The sequence below is a fragment of the Phascolarctos cinereus genome, unplaced genomic scaffold (assembly GCF_003287225.1).
Source record: "Phascolarctos cinereus isolate Bilbo 61053 unplaced genomic scaffold, phaCin_HiC Scaffold_726;HRSCAF=1367, whole genome shotgun sequence".
In the NCBI taxonomy this organism is placed as follows: Eukaryota; Metazoa; Chordata; class Mammalia; order Diprotodontia; family Phascolarctidae; genus Phascolarctos; species Phascolarctos cinereus.
In genome coordinates this window covers 109893280-109908966 of record NW_027556098.1, presented here as the reverse complement: position 1 = coordinate 109908966, position 15687 = coordinate 109893280, and positions in this window count along the sequence as shown.

Sequence of the window (15687 nt, the reverse complement as noted above, 5' to 3'; positions counted from 1 at the left end):
TTTTCCTTTCACTTGAACACTTAGAGGCCATTGTAAGGTAATTAATTAATTAATTGACTTAATTTCAATAGTGTTGTGTCTTAGGGTATACGGAGACCCAGTTGGTGGAGCAGTCAGAACACACACAATATTTATCAATTAATTTTGCCATCTTATATGGGCACAGTTTGTGGTACCCCAAATGAATTACAAAAGTAACATCAAAGGTCACTGATCATAGATCACCATAACAGATAAAATAATGATGAAAACTTTGAAATATTGTGACACAGAGACACAATGTGAGTAAATGCTGTTGGAAAAACGGCCCCAATAGACTTGCTTGTCACAGGGTTGCCACAAATCTTCAATTTGCCAAAACACAATTCCTGCAAAACACAATAAAACGAGGTATGCCTGTGTACTGGGGAGGTTCCACTAGGGGTAACAAGGTGTGGTGGAAGGAGCAACATTTGTAGAGTCAGAACACCTGGATTTGAGTCCTACTTGGAGACACTTGCTGTGAGATTTGGGACAAGTAATACTTAATCTTTTTGAGCTTTATTTACTCATATGAAAAATGAGACTAATAAGATTTATACTACCCATCTCACAAGGATGCTGTAAGAATCAAATGAGAATGTATATAACATGTTTTGTAAGCATAAAGCACTATATAAATGTCAGCTTTGATTATTCTCCCTTTCGATTCTGTATTTGCATCCTGATATTCTTTTGGCTTTTAAAACTATAAAGTAGGACCTTGCTGTCTCAAAGCCAGCTTGTTACTCAGGCTGATCCCTTGACTACCTTTCTTGGCTATTTTTGCACCAAGCCAATTCTTCATCATATTGTATCTGTGCAATTGTATTTTCCCTGACAGATGTACTCCTCTGTCCTTATCCATATGAAATTTCATTCTGTTTGTTTTGACCAACTCTCTTTGTAGTCATAGGTGAGTGAGAGCATTTGTGGAGGGATCAAATGTCATACTTTGTAGAGCAGCGAAAAGCCAGCAAGAAATTTTTATTTAAAAATGACACTCTGTGTTTGGTCAGAAACATGCTGAAGCCTTTCCCTCTCCCTTTCCCTCACCTTCCCCCAACCACCCTGCCCCCAAAGCATTCAGACACAGGAGGCAGAGTATCAGCCCTGATGGATCAGTAGTTTGATATGAAATAACAAATTCTAACAAGAACAAAATGACGGATGATAGCTGTCAGGCAGCCTTCCAAATGTACCATACTTTTTATTCCAACAGTAAGGGGGCTTGCCTCCTAAGCACTCCGTTTGTGTTTTTGAGACCTCTTGGCAAAGGCATTTCAGGATGCTTGTGTGCTAGCACTAATGAGTTAGATAACTCTGGTGATTAAAAAAAACATGAATATGTTTTGTATGACTTCATATATATAATGGGTATTGTATTTCTTGCCACCTCCATCTATGGGGGAGGGGAAAGGAAGGGAAAGAATTTGGAATTGAAAATGAAAATTTTAAAAATATGTATATGTGTATATTTATTTATATATATGCATACCAATTTTGTTTCTTTGGGTTTATTTTTAAGTTTAATAACTTCTACAAAAGCTACATATAAACATATAGCTTTTGTTTCTTTGGGTTTATTTTTGAGGTTAACAACTTCTACAAGGAAGTAAAATGTAGTTGGTGTTCTTTTCTGTTTGACATTTAAAGCTCTTCAGAATCTGACCCTGTCTGACTTTTCTAGTGTTCTTACCCAGTGCACCTGTCCACGTGCTCCAAGGTCATTGGCTGTATGAGAGTCCTCTCTCCTTGCCTTTCCACTGGCACTCTGCTAGGCCTAGAATCCTCTCCCATGGCTGCCTCTTGGAATTCCTGTCTTCCCTGAAGACTGTTTAAGTGTCAAATTCCATATGAGGCTTTTCCAGGTCCTCCACCAGATGTTAATGCCTTCCTTCACAAGGTTTCAGGTGTTTTGCTTTGTATGTGTTTAGCATTTATCTATGTACAATTTGTCTCCCCACTACAATGTAAACTACTGGAAAGCAGAGATGGTGTGACTTTTGTCTTTAAATATCTAATTATATTTTGTTCACTCATTTCAGTTGCATCCAAATCTTTGTGACCCCATTTGGGGTTTTCTTGGCAAAAACACTGGAGTAGGTTGACATTTCCTTCTACAGCTCATTTTACAGATGAGGAAACTGAGGGTTAAGTGACCTGCCTAGAGTCACACAGCTAGTAAGTGTTTGAGCCAAATTTGAACTCAGGAAGATGAATCTTCGTGACTTCAGGTCTGGCAATCTATCTACTGTGCCACCTAGCTGCCTATCTAATTATGTAGCAGGAGCTTAATACATTCTTGACTTACTGATTCTTTAGTTTCCAGTTCTGAGTGATATAACTAGATAGCTCTTAACAGTTTCCTTTTCCTAATTATTTAAATTTGTTATTTTTGTTGCTGTTTTCCAGAACATTTCCCTTTCCTTTATATGTTTATAAGAAGTACTATGGACTGGTGGATAGAGTATTGAGTCTGGAGTCAGGAAGATTTGTGTTCAGATCTGCCCTTTAACCTCTGTGTGCCTCAGTCACTGCCTAGTATTTAACTATAAGTCATAGATATATTATTAATCTGTGTTGGTGGAAGTGATTCCCACAATGGGTGTTTCTCATATTGAGTAGCATTTAGGTCTGTGAAAAAAGCATTTTCTTTTCCGAAACATCATCCATCCTTTTTCTTGCTGCCAAAAAAAATTGTTATTTTTGGTCACTGTATTATTATTATTATTAGTGCTACCTAGCACATTTATTACATCAATTCATTTACATTTATCCCTCATTGGCTCTTTTTTACTGACAGCTAGGTGGTATATTGGGTGGAACACTGGGTTTGGAATCAGGAAGACTCATCTTTATGAGTTCAAATTTGGCCTTATACACTTAGTAGCCATATGACTCTGGGCAAGTCACTTAACCTTGTTTGCCTCAGTTTATTTTTCTGTAAAATGAGCTGGAAAAGGAAACCACTCCAGTATCTTTGCTAAGAAAATCCCAAATGGGGTCACAAAGACACAACAGAAACAACAGAACAGTGCCAACAATACCGTAAACTGAAAGCAGTATATTGCTAAGGAGAAGGGCTGGATTTGATGTTAGTTAGAGGATCTGGGTTTGAATCCCAGCTCTACAATTTACTACAAGACCTTTGGTAAGTCACTTAACTTCTCTTGGCTTCTGTGTCCTCATGTATATGTAAAGGAGTTTTGACAAGATGATCTCCAAAATCCTATCTAGTACTAGATTTGTGATGCTATTAAGGGATCCACAGAGTCAGAACCAGGGACTTAGTCCTAATGTCAAATTAACTTAGAAAATATTTATTATATTCACTTAGTGCCCAGCACTGCCATGGGTACTGTAAGTTTCATGCCTTCCAGCAAGTGATATGCTGCCACTACACTCATAATATCTGTTTTTCTTTTTTTTTATTGAATAAAGAACTGCAATATATAACAAGCTAAATCAAAACCAATACTCTGAGCACTAAAAGGACCTTCACCAATTCTCTGTTATTTCATCTTCTAACTTTTCTTCCAGGAATCAAGGACAAGAGTAGGTATTTAGTGAGGACTTACTATGTTCATGACACTGTTCAAAATGCTGTGGGAAACACAAAGGGAGTATTAGACCTTGCCCTGGCCCTCAGAGGTCATTCAATCTATTTGAGGAGTAAATAATGTCTGAGATGTGAAATAGTTAGCAGTATAAGGTAGCGTTTGATTAAGCACTAAAATGCGTAAAATTTAATAAAGTCCTGTGGGTGAGAGCCCTGTGGGCTTAAAGCTTGTTCAGACATTGAAGATACTGAGAGCATCTAGTGCATTCTGGGCCATTACTGGTCATCTTGACTTTTGTCCTGCCACTGGACTTTGATGACTCCGGAAGACAGAGTAAGGCTGATGACTTTGTGCAGCTCTGCCTCACTTCAATCCAATTCATGCACAAGTTGTCTCTCATCATCCACTATTATTATTTTGCGTAGCCACAAACACACTATGCCTTAACCTCAATATCATGATGTCATTGGTCCTCTTCAAGTACAAAGGATGAACAACAATGATTACCCATTGACACCATATGGGAATAGCTGACCCTTGGATATGGCCTATAAAAGTGAGTCTACAGACCAGAGAAAGAGAATAAGAATTATGATAACATACAAGGAGAGCTGAACACAGAGCACATCTGAAAAAGGACAGAGGCTGAGGCTGAGACAGGGACTACAGCTTGAAAGAAGACTTGAATCCCAGGGGGAGGGGAAACCTACTTATCCAAAAACTCTCCCCAGGAAGGCTCTCAGTCCCAGATGTATCAACTGTGAAGTAGCAATGGTAGAAGCTCTTGGATTAAAAATGTAGAATTTACCAAAGGAAAACTACTTTATTCAGTAAATGAGAGGAATCATACAATCCTTGAGGTGGCATCAACTGGACAGTAGTAGAGTTCTTAGACACAATCCCTCCTACAGAGAAGAGGAGCAGCCATGTGACCTATGGAGCCAAAGGAGCGATAAGGATGGAGATGTGATGTGGAGGAGCAAAGCTGGAGATGCAGGTCAGATGGCTTGACTCTGTAGTAATCCTAAATATGTTTCTGTGCTTGGGGAGCCTTCACACTAGAATGGTGTGATAGGGCCTTAGGGGAAAGTTCTATCCTTGGAGAGGGAACAGTGGCTTTGATGGTCTATGGGTTCCTGTGAGTCCTTTTATTTATTTTTTATTTTTTTTTCTTGAGGGGAACTAAAGACTGTTGTATTTACTATCTATATTGCTTTTGAGGAGCCCTCAAAAGTGGTAATATCTTGCTTTTATTAAGATTTCTTTACAACAGCCTTAGGAAGTAGAGAGTGCTTGTAATTGCTTTACTTGCGGCTTCCTTTGGTATTCTGGTTTTATTTATAGCAAGAATGGCAAGAATGATAGAATTCAGTATGTCTAACAGTATGATCACTTAGTCACTGGACAAGGATTTCTCATTTTGAGTATTAAGAGCTAAGCTAACGTTTGTAGATAGTCTATAGTGCTTGATGGTGCTTTCATCCTTGACAGTTTCTTCTCTTAGTCTAGCTGCATTGATTTTGTTCATTCAAGAACTTTTAAATTTTATATAGCTGATCGATTTTATCCTTTGTGATCACATTTATGCTTTGTTAGTTAGAAAAAATTCTCCTTTACCATATTTGTGAAATGTCCTTACTTCCATTTGACTTTCTTTTTCTTCTTTCTTTTCTTTTCTTTTTTTTTTGTAAATGAGGCTCCCTTTTGTACTGAAGTTGATTATTTGGAGCTTATTGTGGTATATGCTATAAGATAATGGCTTAAGCCTTTTTTTTTTCTGAATTGCTTTCTAGTTTTTCCAGCAATTTTCATTGAATAGGGAGTTCTTTCCCCAACTGAGTTTGTGTTATTGTATTCACCAAGCACTGGGATTCTTTGCTTAATTGTTTCTGGGTCCTGACCCTTTTTCTAATAAAAAAAAATATATATATATATAGGGAGGAGATTTTTATATAGCTTACTAGCCTCTGACTTCTTTTGTTTCTTGCTCTCGAACTACATTTCCCACACATTTTTCACTGTCCTTTCAATATGTTTACATTTGCACTGAAGTTACCAAGTATTAACATATATATTTATTTAATTTGGAGATTCTCAGAAAACACTTGAAAGAATTTTTCTCCTTTCTTGTCCTTGAAACAAAAGCTTTTGTCACATAAGCTGAATTTATCTTCCTGGTGGTCCTTTTGGAAATGTCATTAATCAATCAGTCAATCAAAATGCACTTATTGAGTGCCAACTATTTGCCAGGCATTGTGTTAAGAAATCTTTTTCTCACACATATCTGCTAAATGTCTGATAGTCAAGATATATAGGAAATTGAAGCAAAAATATGACTAAAAGCCACTTTCTAATAAGCTTTCAGAGGATGAGGACAAACAGTTTTCAGAAGAAGAGATAAACTATTATCAAATATGAAATACAAAGTCATTAATAATAAGAATACTAGAAAATGATAGTTTTGTTTGTTTGTTTGTTTTGTTTTGCCTTTGGACACATGACAAAACTAATTGTGTCAACTCCTTTCTTTACCTTTCTAAGAAGAAATTGTATTTCATCCATCCATTGTCCTGCAACATTTATTTTTGGTGTTCTAGTTTTATTTAAAACAAAGATATCCAAAATGATATAATTCACTTTCTCTAATAGGATGATCACTTGCTGGTCACTGGACAAGGACTGCACATTTAGAGTACCAAGAGCTAAGTTAAAGTATATAGATGGCAAAAATGGTGTGATTATAAGCAACTCCCTGCCTCCTTTACCATTATTCTGCTACTGTTATTATAGAGGTGGAAGGGAGACCCACAGGGTAGGAGTTATTTTATATTTTTCTTCATTTAATGGGTTACCATTGACAAATAATTAATTGACTAATGGTCAACCTAGTGGTAATGGGCCTTTTCATATTTAGTTAGACAGGTTCTTGCAAAGCAGATAATCTGTTTTCAGGACTGTCTAGGACCATGGTATCATAGACAGAGCCAGAAGGAACATTAGTGGCCATTAACTTCAACTCTTTAATTTTATAGATGAGTAAAGTGACACTGTCAAAGGTTAAGTGACTTGCCCAAAGTTACATCACTAGTGTCTGAAGCAGAATTTGAATTCAGAGCTTTCCAACACCAAGTTCACCCCTCTAAACTTTTACCCCCTCTATTCAAATTCTTTCCAACATGGTAGGAACTCTCAGAGTTTACATTCCACTGGTATAGCCTTTAATAACTAGTCCAGAATCACCTCCATGCCACAATAAAATTTTAGGTTATGTTTTTGTGAATGGGAAAGATAAGAAGGACTCCCATCTCATTCCTGGAAAATCTGAGTTCTCTGTAAACCGTCACTACAAATTTGTTAGGACAAAAGGGAGAAGTTTTCTTTAAGGGAAGTACATTTGGCACCTGGCCTTCACCTTTCCTGATACCTTCTATCTTTGTTCTTTCCTGTCCCATTCTCAGTTCCTTCCCCCATCCTCTTCTCCCCTGCCCTTCTTCCCCCCCACCCTTCTCCTTCCTCTTTCCTTTTGCTCTTCTGAATTTCTCCTTCTTTTCCCCTTCCTCTTCCCTTTTTCCTCTAGCAGTAGTTCTTCTGTACAGCTACAGATGCAGCGGACTATCACACACACACACACACGTGTGTGTGTGCATGCATGCATGTCTACGAATCTGTGGTACAACTTAATTATACTACTTAAACTTTAGGAATGTGGGCGGCCTAAGCACACTGAATCACATCCACCATTGAGGTTGCTGATGGTACAGTCAATGTGTGTTATCATTCACCATTTACTTACTACCTACTCTCCCTTAATATTTGATCCTCTTTTAGTTCTGTGGCCAAAGTTTCTTCTACTTGAGAGTTCCAAGTGCATTATCATTGGGCCATTCTATTATTCTTTCTTACCTTCCAAACTCACAATCTTCTTCAGATTCTAAACCTAGATAGGTATAATGGAAAGAATGGTTATTGAGTCAGATGCTGTGGGTTCAAATCTTGTGTTTGCCACTTACTGTCTGTATGACCCTGAACAAATCTCTTTGGTCCTCACTTTCCTTGTCTGTAAGATGAGACAGTTGGATTAAATGACCTTTAAGGTCCTTTTTAGCTCCAAGTCTATGGGCCTATGATTGTGCAATGTCTTTTCTTCCTGCTCTGGCAACATTGTAAACCTCCCCATTTTAATTGTCATTGGCTCCAGGGTCACTCACATCTCATAGAACCATTGATTCCCAGCCATCCCCTATCTGAAATGTGAATTCACTCTATAATACCCCTAAGTAGCCACCCAGGCTATGCTTGAACACCTCCGGTGATTGAAGTGCAATTCCACTTTTGATGGTGCAGTAGGTGGAACACTGGGCCTGGAATCAGAAGCCATGAGTTCAAATCTGGCCTCAGATGTTTACTAGCTGTTTGTCTTTCAGACTCAGTTTGTTAATCTGTGTAATGGGGACAACAATAGCACCTACTCCCAGGATTGTTGTGAGGATAAAATGAGATAATATTTGTAAAGTGCACCATAGACCTCAAAGAACTATGAAATGCTAGCTATAATTATTATTATAGTTAACACCAATGACAACAATAGTAAAATTTCTCTGACCTCTACCCACTGACCCTAGTTCTGCCCTCTGAGAATTCTTACCATGTTGAAAAGGTTTTGAGTAGAAGAGATAAATGTTTAGAGAGATGAACTTGGGTGTCAGAAAGCTCTGATCACATACCCACGTAAGCCTTCATAAGACATAGTTTTAAGCCTCTTTGCCCCTCTGTTTGTGTGTTCTCTTGATCCCAACCTTCACCTCAGGTTCCAGTTTCTCAACAACTTTCCAATGTTGGCACTCAGAACTAGACTCGTTGTACTAGACGTGATTGAGGAAAGCATAGCAGTTCTCCCTTCTGTTCATGTAACCTTCTTTCCTACAGAATGACATCCCATCATCACAACTTCATGGCTCCTCACCTAGTAACATCTGCATCTCCACAGCTTAGGGCAACAGCTTTAATGCTCAAGTTGAAGATGGTGATAAATAGTTCTGGAGTCAGTTCATGGGTGAGTCTCCCAGGGCTGGGGACACTCATGCCTTCTCTATCATACAGATCTTCCTGACTTTCTGACCACAAGGGGAGACCCTGTTTATATGAAGTCAAACTAGGCTAAAAGCTGAATTGAGATAAACAGTTTGGGATGTGTAGTATTGGGATAGAAGGGTAAGAAATTTTGGTATTTCCATATCTCATTTGTCTGAGGTTTAGCCATATATATATGTGAGTTGTTGTTAGCCGGTATTTTAATCAGTATAGAAAAAAATATACTGACCTGGGAATTGGGATGCCTGGTTCTAATCCCAGTTCTGCTACTAATTACTTGTGTGAACTTAGGCAGGTTACTTAAACTCTCTGGGTTTCCATTTTTCACATGAAAAGGGAGGGTGAAGTCAGAGATGTACCAGGGATTGGCAAGGAGGCTATGTATGGCTTAGGATGTAACAGAAAGGGTGGTGAAACAGGATAAAGATCCGTGCTTTTGAAGATGCACAAAAAATGTGTATTATAGATGTAGAACTGGAAAAGACCATAGAGTGTCACCCCATAATTCAACAGGTGAAGAACCCAGGGCCCAGGCAGATTAAGTGACCTGTCTGTAGTCCCACGGGTAAGAAGTGACAGAGACAGGATTTGAACTAGGTTATCTACATCTAAATCCAAGTTTTTTCCACTGAATCACTCTGCTTTTATATCTTTAACACCATTTTATTTTACTCCATGGAACAGAAATATTTATTTAGTTAGAGGGAAAGGTCCAAGCCTCCCGTGGGTGGTGTCATACCTGGGGAACAAGTAGATATAATTTTCAAACTTGCTCAAGGTGAACAAATGCTTCTTAGGGCTGCCTATCCTTTTTTTTTTTTTTTTTGTAATATGGGTCCACAGCTGTACTCAGCATAAGGGTGAAAATGTAGAGGGTGCTAACACTATTTGTATTTCTTCAGTAGGTAGGAGCATCTGCGTTCACTACCTAGTAGTAAAATAATTAGTTAAAATAGGAAGCTACTAGATAGAGGCACTTTCTTCCTCCCTCCCAGCCTCTGTATCCCCAAAGTATGTAGCCACACTCCACGTAGACTCCTCTATAGCCTGGCCCCACCTTGCTTCTTGACCTGGCTAGTCTCTTAATAAGAGACCTGTATATCTCAGGATCTCCATCTTTTCCCTGGAGGGCAGGCGTCCAGAGTCTGGCTTTGTGTCTCAAATCCTGAGGTCTCTCCCTGAGGTTTCCCATTTCAAAACTCAACTGAATTTGCCATACTCATTGTATGAGGGGAGTTGTATGCTTCTTGTTCTTGAACAAGGCTCATTAGTTACAACTTTGGAGCAGCCTGGTGAAAATCTGAAAAAGTGTTGGTAGGTCACTATTCTAACGACTCTAAAGATTAAATTTGTGCAAAAATTCCAATTTTACATGTTGTATGGGAAATACCAACATGGAGCCAAAAATATAACTTCTAGCATCTTAAACTCAATTAATTATGCTAAAACCCAACAGGAAGGAGAAAGTGTAAAATCTATGAATATTTTTAAAAGACTCAAGTCTTAGTGAAACATTAATATAAATTAATATGCTATAAATAACTAATATCTAGCATGTATTTATCTATCTACTCTCTATTTCTCTCTCTATATATTATATGTGTATGACATATAATATAGACTAATTGTATATATGTTATATATCCAATATGTTTTTTGCACCCATGTCAATAGAACCATTTGATGTGAATTTCACAACAGCAGCAGTCTGAGACACAAAAATATGAAAAAACGGTCTTGGGCAACAGCTTAGCAGAACCATAGGAAAAGAAGCCATCATACCACAAAGATGTGCCCTTTCCTTCAGCAATATTAGAGGCAATCTCTCAATATTTTTCAAATATCTATGCACTCCTAAAAAGTGAGTGGATATTTGCCATAGCTTTCTGTTGGCGGTGTCTCTCCATTAGTCATAAATAACATCTTCGTAGTCCATTATTGTTGGCCATGAGTCATGGGTTGGCCACCCACAGACAAAATAATTTCCATTTCTATACTTCTGTGAACTGGGACTTGGTCTTTCCTAAAGACAAAATGATGTACTAGGTAACCAGTTAAAGTTTTGTGATGCTCACATTTCTTCCCCAACTAGTTCAGCTCTATAGACTGTGCAGTAGGTCAAAGACATGGGTTGTATTCCTGGGCCTCTCATTAAATGTCTTTTTTATGGTGTGAACAATTAATTGCTATTATCATTGAGACTCTTAGCAACCAATCTCCATCCCACTAACACTACCAAGGAGGCTGATTTCCTGAGCTGATGAAGAAAGAGCAACGTGTGAAGAATCTTTTAGCAATTAGCATGGCTGGCCAGACTTTCTCAGGAGGATACACAGCATCACATTGAAGAACAAGAACCCAGCCCCTCAACGCCAAAGAGAGCCATTTGATGTCTTCAATATTTAATAAGTGAACTGAAGCGCTAATGAGGTGAAGACAATATACACAGATGAAACTTCCAGAGGGATTAGTGGGGCCAAACCTCCTCAAGAGACATCATGTACTGATGTTATTTAATGTGGGTTTCTCTCTTCCAATCACGGGGGGTTCACTGTTCTGTCTTTTCTTTTCTTTTCTTTTTTTTTTTTTGAAACCTATATAGGGCATGCCATCAGGAGCTGTTAGCTCTTCCCATCCCCGGGGGGAGATGTTGTGGAGAATGGGATGATGTTGCAGAATGAGAATTTTGCAGCGGATGTTAGGGCTGCTAACATATGGTAGTAATTCTCACTGTGTGGGCTGTAACACTTATGGGGTGAGAAATAGTAACAAGGTCATGGAATCTGAGGGTTGTAGGGTAGAAGATTAGTCTGATGAAATTGCTATAGATCTGTCAGGTGGTCTGGGATACGGGTCTATGGAGCGTGAGCCACATCTTTGGTGGTGGGGTAATAAGACCATAGTGTACTAATGGAGGGAGTTCAGTCCTCCTATACTATTGGGTCATAGGAAAATAGATTTAGAACTGGAAGAGAAATGAAAGATTATCCTATTCCAGTACTCTATTTTTTTTTTATAGATGAGGAAACTGAGATGCAAGGAGGCTAAGTGACTTGCCCAAGGTTACATAGGTATTAAGCAATGGAGGTGTGTTTCAAAGCCATGTAGACCATATTCTCCTCCTCTCTAGGTGCTAGGAGTGATGGGAGCACCAGGGTCAGACAATTCTAGCCTGCTAACTTTACTCTGAGAGGCAGCAATAATGGATGGATAAATCTGCATGGAATAGTGACATATGGCTCATTTAATTATTTACAACATCGTTTTCCCTTGACTCTTATGCATTGATTTTTAACCCTTTTCTACATTATCTTCCTTGCCTTTACCCTACTATCCTTGACCCTAGCTGTCTGTCTTTTTTTCTTTCATTCTAATCAATAGCCTCTCATTATTAATGGAACTATCTAGTGTAGAAACCCCAAATAATAACAATGTGGCAGCATAGCGTATACAGAGCAGACTGTAGATTCAGGAAGACCTAGGTTAAAGTGTGACCTTTGACACACAATGACTGTGTGATTCTACATGACCTCCCAGTATCCCACACAACTTTCTCTAAGACGATAAGTTGCAAAGATGATGCCAATTTGTATTGATAAAGGGTATTCTATCACAAGGAATTCCTCATACCAAAGAAATCACTTATCTAGATAAAATATTATTAATATGCCATTATTAACTGTCAATAATTATTATTAATAAAGACTGGCATACAGTATTAATAATTATTAACACTATTATTAGTAATATAGATGGTATTTATTATTACTATCAGTGCTTTATGGATTATAATGAATCTCTTAATAGCTGTCATTCATATACTGCTTTATATTTCCAAAGCACTTTCACATTTTATCTCACTTGATACTATAGAAAGTCGATGAAGTAGGTAGTAAAAGTATTATCAATCAAACAATAAACATTTATCAAGCACCTACTATGTGCCAGGCACTGTGCTAAGCACTGGCAGTACAAAAGAGGCAAAAAAACCCCAAACAGTCCCTGCCCTCAAGGAGCTCACAGTCTGGAGCGGGTGGGGGGAGGGGAACAATATGCCGCAAATATATACAAAGCAAGCTATGTGCAGGATAGATAGGAAATAATTGAAAGAGAGAAGGCAATAGAATTAATAGGGGTTAGGAAAAGCTTCCCTTAAAACACAGAATTTTAGTTGGGACTTAAAAGCCAGGGAAATCTGTAGGTGGAGTAGAGGAGGGAGAGTATTCCAGGCATGGGGCGCAGCCAGAGAAAATGCCAGAAGCAGAGATATGCTATTTGGTTTGTGGAACATCAAGGAGATCAGTGTGAATGAATGGAAGAAGATGTGACAGTGAGTAAGGTATAAGGAGGCTGGAAAGGTATTTCTAGTATGAGATGTATTCCTTCTTTTGTCCCCAACCTCCTAAGAATGATGTGTCCTGCTATGTACCCCCTTCCCCTTACATATGGCTGATTAGGACTGAGGGTGATTTGAATAATCATTCAGTTTCTTTCATAAGATCCTATGGGATTTAAGAGAGACGTTGGAGTGATATGTCAGTTCTTGAGCAAGTGAGAAGACAAGTGAAGACAAGATAAGGAAATACTAAAAACTGACACAAAAGAAAATAGATGGAAATTGTGAAGAGTACATAAGTAAGGCAATTTTGTTATGACTGCATTGGTTAGTATACACTTAAAAACAAGTTTCTTCCATAATCCCTTTCTTGTTTTTCTTTGTAAATTGTAATAGTTGTACTTGTTCATGATTGTGATATTCATAATAAGTGATTTCACATGTTCAGCGGACACCCTTCTCTGGTGTTCCAGGGAGAAAAGACAATGAGATCTGTAGTCATCATATCTGAACTTGGTGTTAAGGACTGGGATTCTCTTAGGAATGGAGGAATCTTTGGGCAAGCCTTTGTGAGGCCAAGAGTCAGGAGGAGAAGTAGCAAGGGGAAATAGCAAACATTTTATTAAGGGCCTACTGTGTGCTAGGTGCTGTGCTAAGCACCAGGGATACAAAGAAAGGCAAAAGCAGTCTCTGCTCTCAAGGAGTCAAGACTCTAATGGGGGAGACGAATGCAACCAGCTATGGACAAACACAATATAATTAACAGTCTCATCCAAAGCACTTTACATATTTTGTTGTTTTCTGTTGTTCTGATCATTTCCGACTCTTTATGGCCCCATTTGGTGTTTTCTTGGCAAAGACAGTGGAGTGGTCTGCCATTTCCTTCTCTAGCTCATTTTACATATGAGAAAACTGAGGCAAACAAGGTGAAGTGATTGAAACTTAGTTGTTGTTGTTTGTCCTTCATTTTTGAAGAGGACCATGACATCAGGAAGGTGATGCCGTGACTTGCAAGTGAATTGGATTTAAGGGAGGGAGGGCTGTGCAAAGTCACCAGCCTTAATTTCTCTTCCAGAGGTATCTGGGTGCAGGGGCAATATATAGATCAGAACAACTGGAGATGTCCCCCTCCCCCGGACTGAAACTTAGTAGGCATTTAACAAATGTGTATTGGTTGATTGATTGTTGATTTACATAGGCAGGGTAATTGCAAAGTGTAGTGGATGGAATACTGAACTTCTGGTTAGGAAGACTTGAGTTCAAATCCTTCATCAAACACTTCCTAGCTATGTGACCATGGGCAAGTCATTTAACTGCTCTGTGCCTTAGTTTCCCCACCTATAAAATGAAGGTGTTGGCCTTGATGGCCGGTAAGGTCCTTTATGAATAAATTTATTATTGTATGAGGACAGAATCCAACAAGGAAAAAAGCTTCTATTCCATTGGAGGTCTGGGCTGTGCCTGAGAATTATCCCTGAGACTACCCATTGAAAGCTACACAGAAATGTGAAGAACTACAGGAAATGATGATGATGATGATATGATGATGAAGATGATGATGATGATGACGGTGGTGGTAGTGGTGGGGGTGGTGGTGGTGATGATGATGACTGAAGAGAATCCTACTTAGTCTTGACTATGTCAATGCTTAATAGAAAGCTTTGCTTTTTGGGAGGAGCCTCTATCTTTTCAGAGTTCTGTTGTGAGTCTTATTTTGTTTGTATGGATATGATCTATCTGATTAAGCTTATTTTTTGAAGAACTGACTCCCATGACCTCAGAGATGATGAATATGGGACCACAAGAGTCCTCTAAGTAGGGTAGATGATGGAAACTTTTGAGAACCACTGCTTTCTGGAATCTCAACACTGATATAAGTCTTGAAGGACTTATGGCAAGTGCTATAGGTCATAAGAGTGAAATGAGGTATATCTACTACTGTGAGGGAGAGCAATAGGAGGGCAATCTAATCTGAGCCTATTAGCTGAGGGATCGCTTTGGAAGCTACTTCTGTGTCATCAGAAATTTAAGATTGAAAAGGGAATAATAAACTATTAATAAAAAAGTGGGCTGAAATGAATTTGAGATAAGTGGTATATGGATTGTGTCCCTGGATGTGTCAGAAGAAGCTGGCAGATAATTGCAAAAGAGAGGCTTATGTCCTTCATGGGGCTAAAGCCAGCCTTTTCAAGAATTCCCGTGAGCTTTTCACTGAAACACCATTTTGAGCTGAAAAATGATTCTTTGGCTTTTTCTCTTCTTAGCTATTAAAATCTTGTGAGTTTTGATCTGTTTTGATGTTTGTTCTACAGGGGATTGGGCAAGGGATAGAGAGGAACCAGAAACAAGTGTTGGTAAGCACTGACCACTCACCCTCTGGTTCAACCAAACGACCTCATCCGTGGAATTATATGGATTTGGAAGTTAGATTATGGAACCGTATATGTGTGTGTCAACAAGAAACACTCAGGAGTGGCTAAGACAAGAATGATGCAGCCCTCAAGCTTACAAAGGTCAAAAAAGACAACAGGAACTCCTTTCGGTGACAGAAAGATAAGGATGAAAGATTTTGATTTCCTCAACCTTTAGATGATGTCCATAGCTCTCTAGATGCTGTTGGAAAGAAACTTGAGGAGATCTTTCTAAGGTATCTATTAAAAAAACCAAACCAAACCAAGC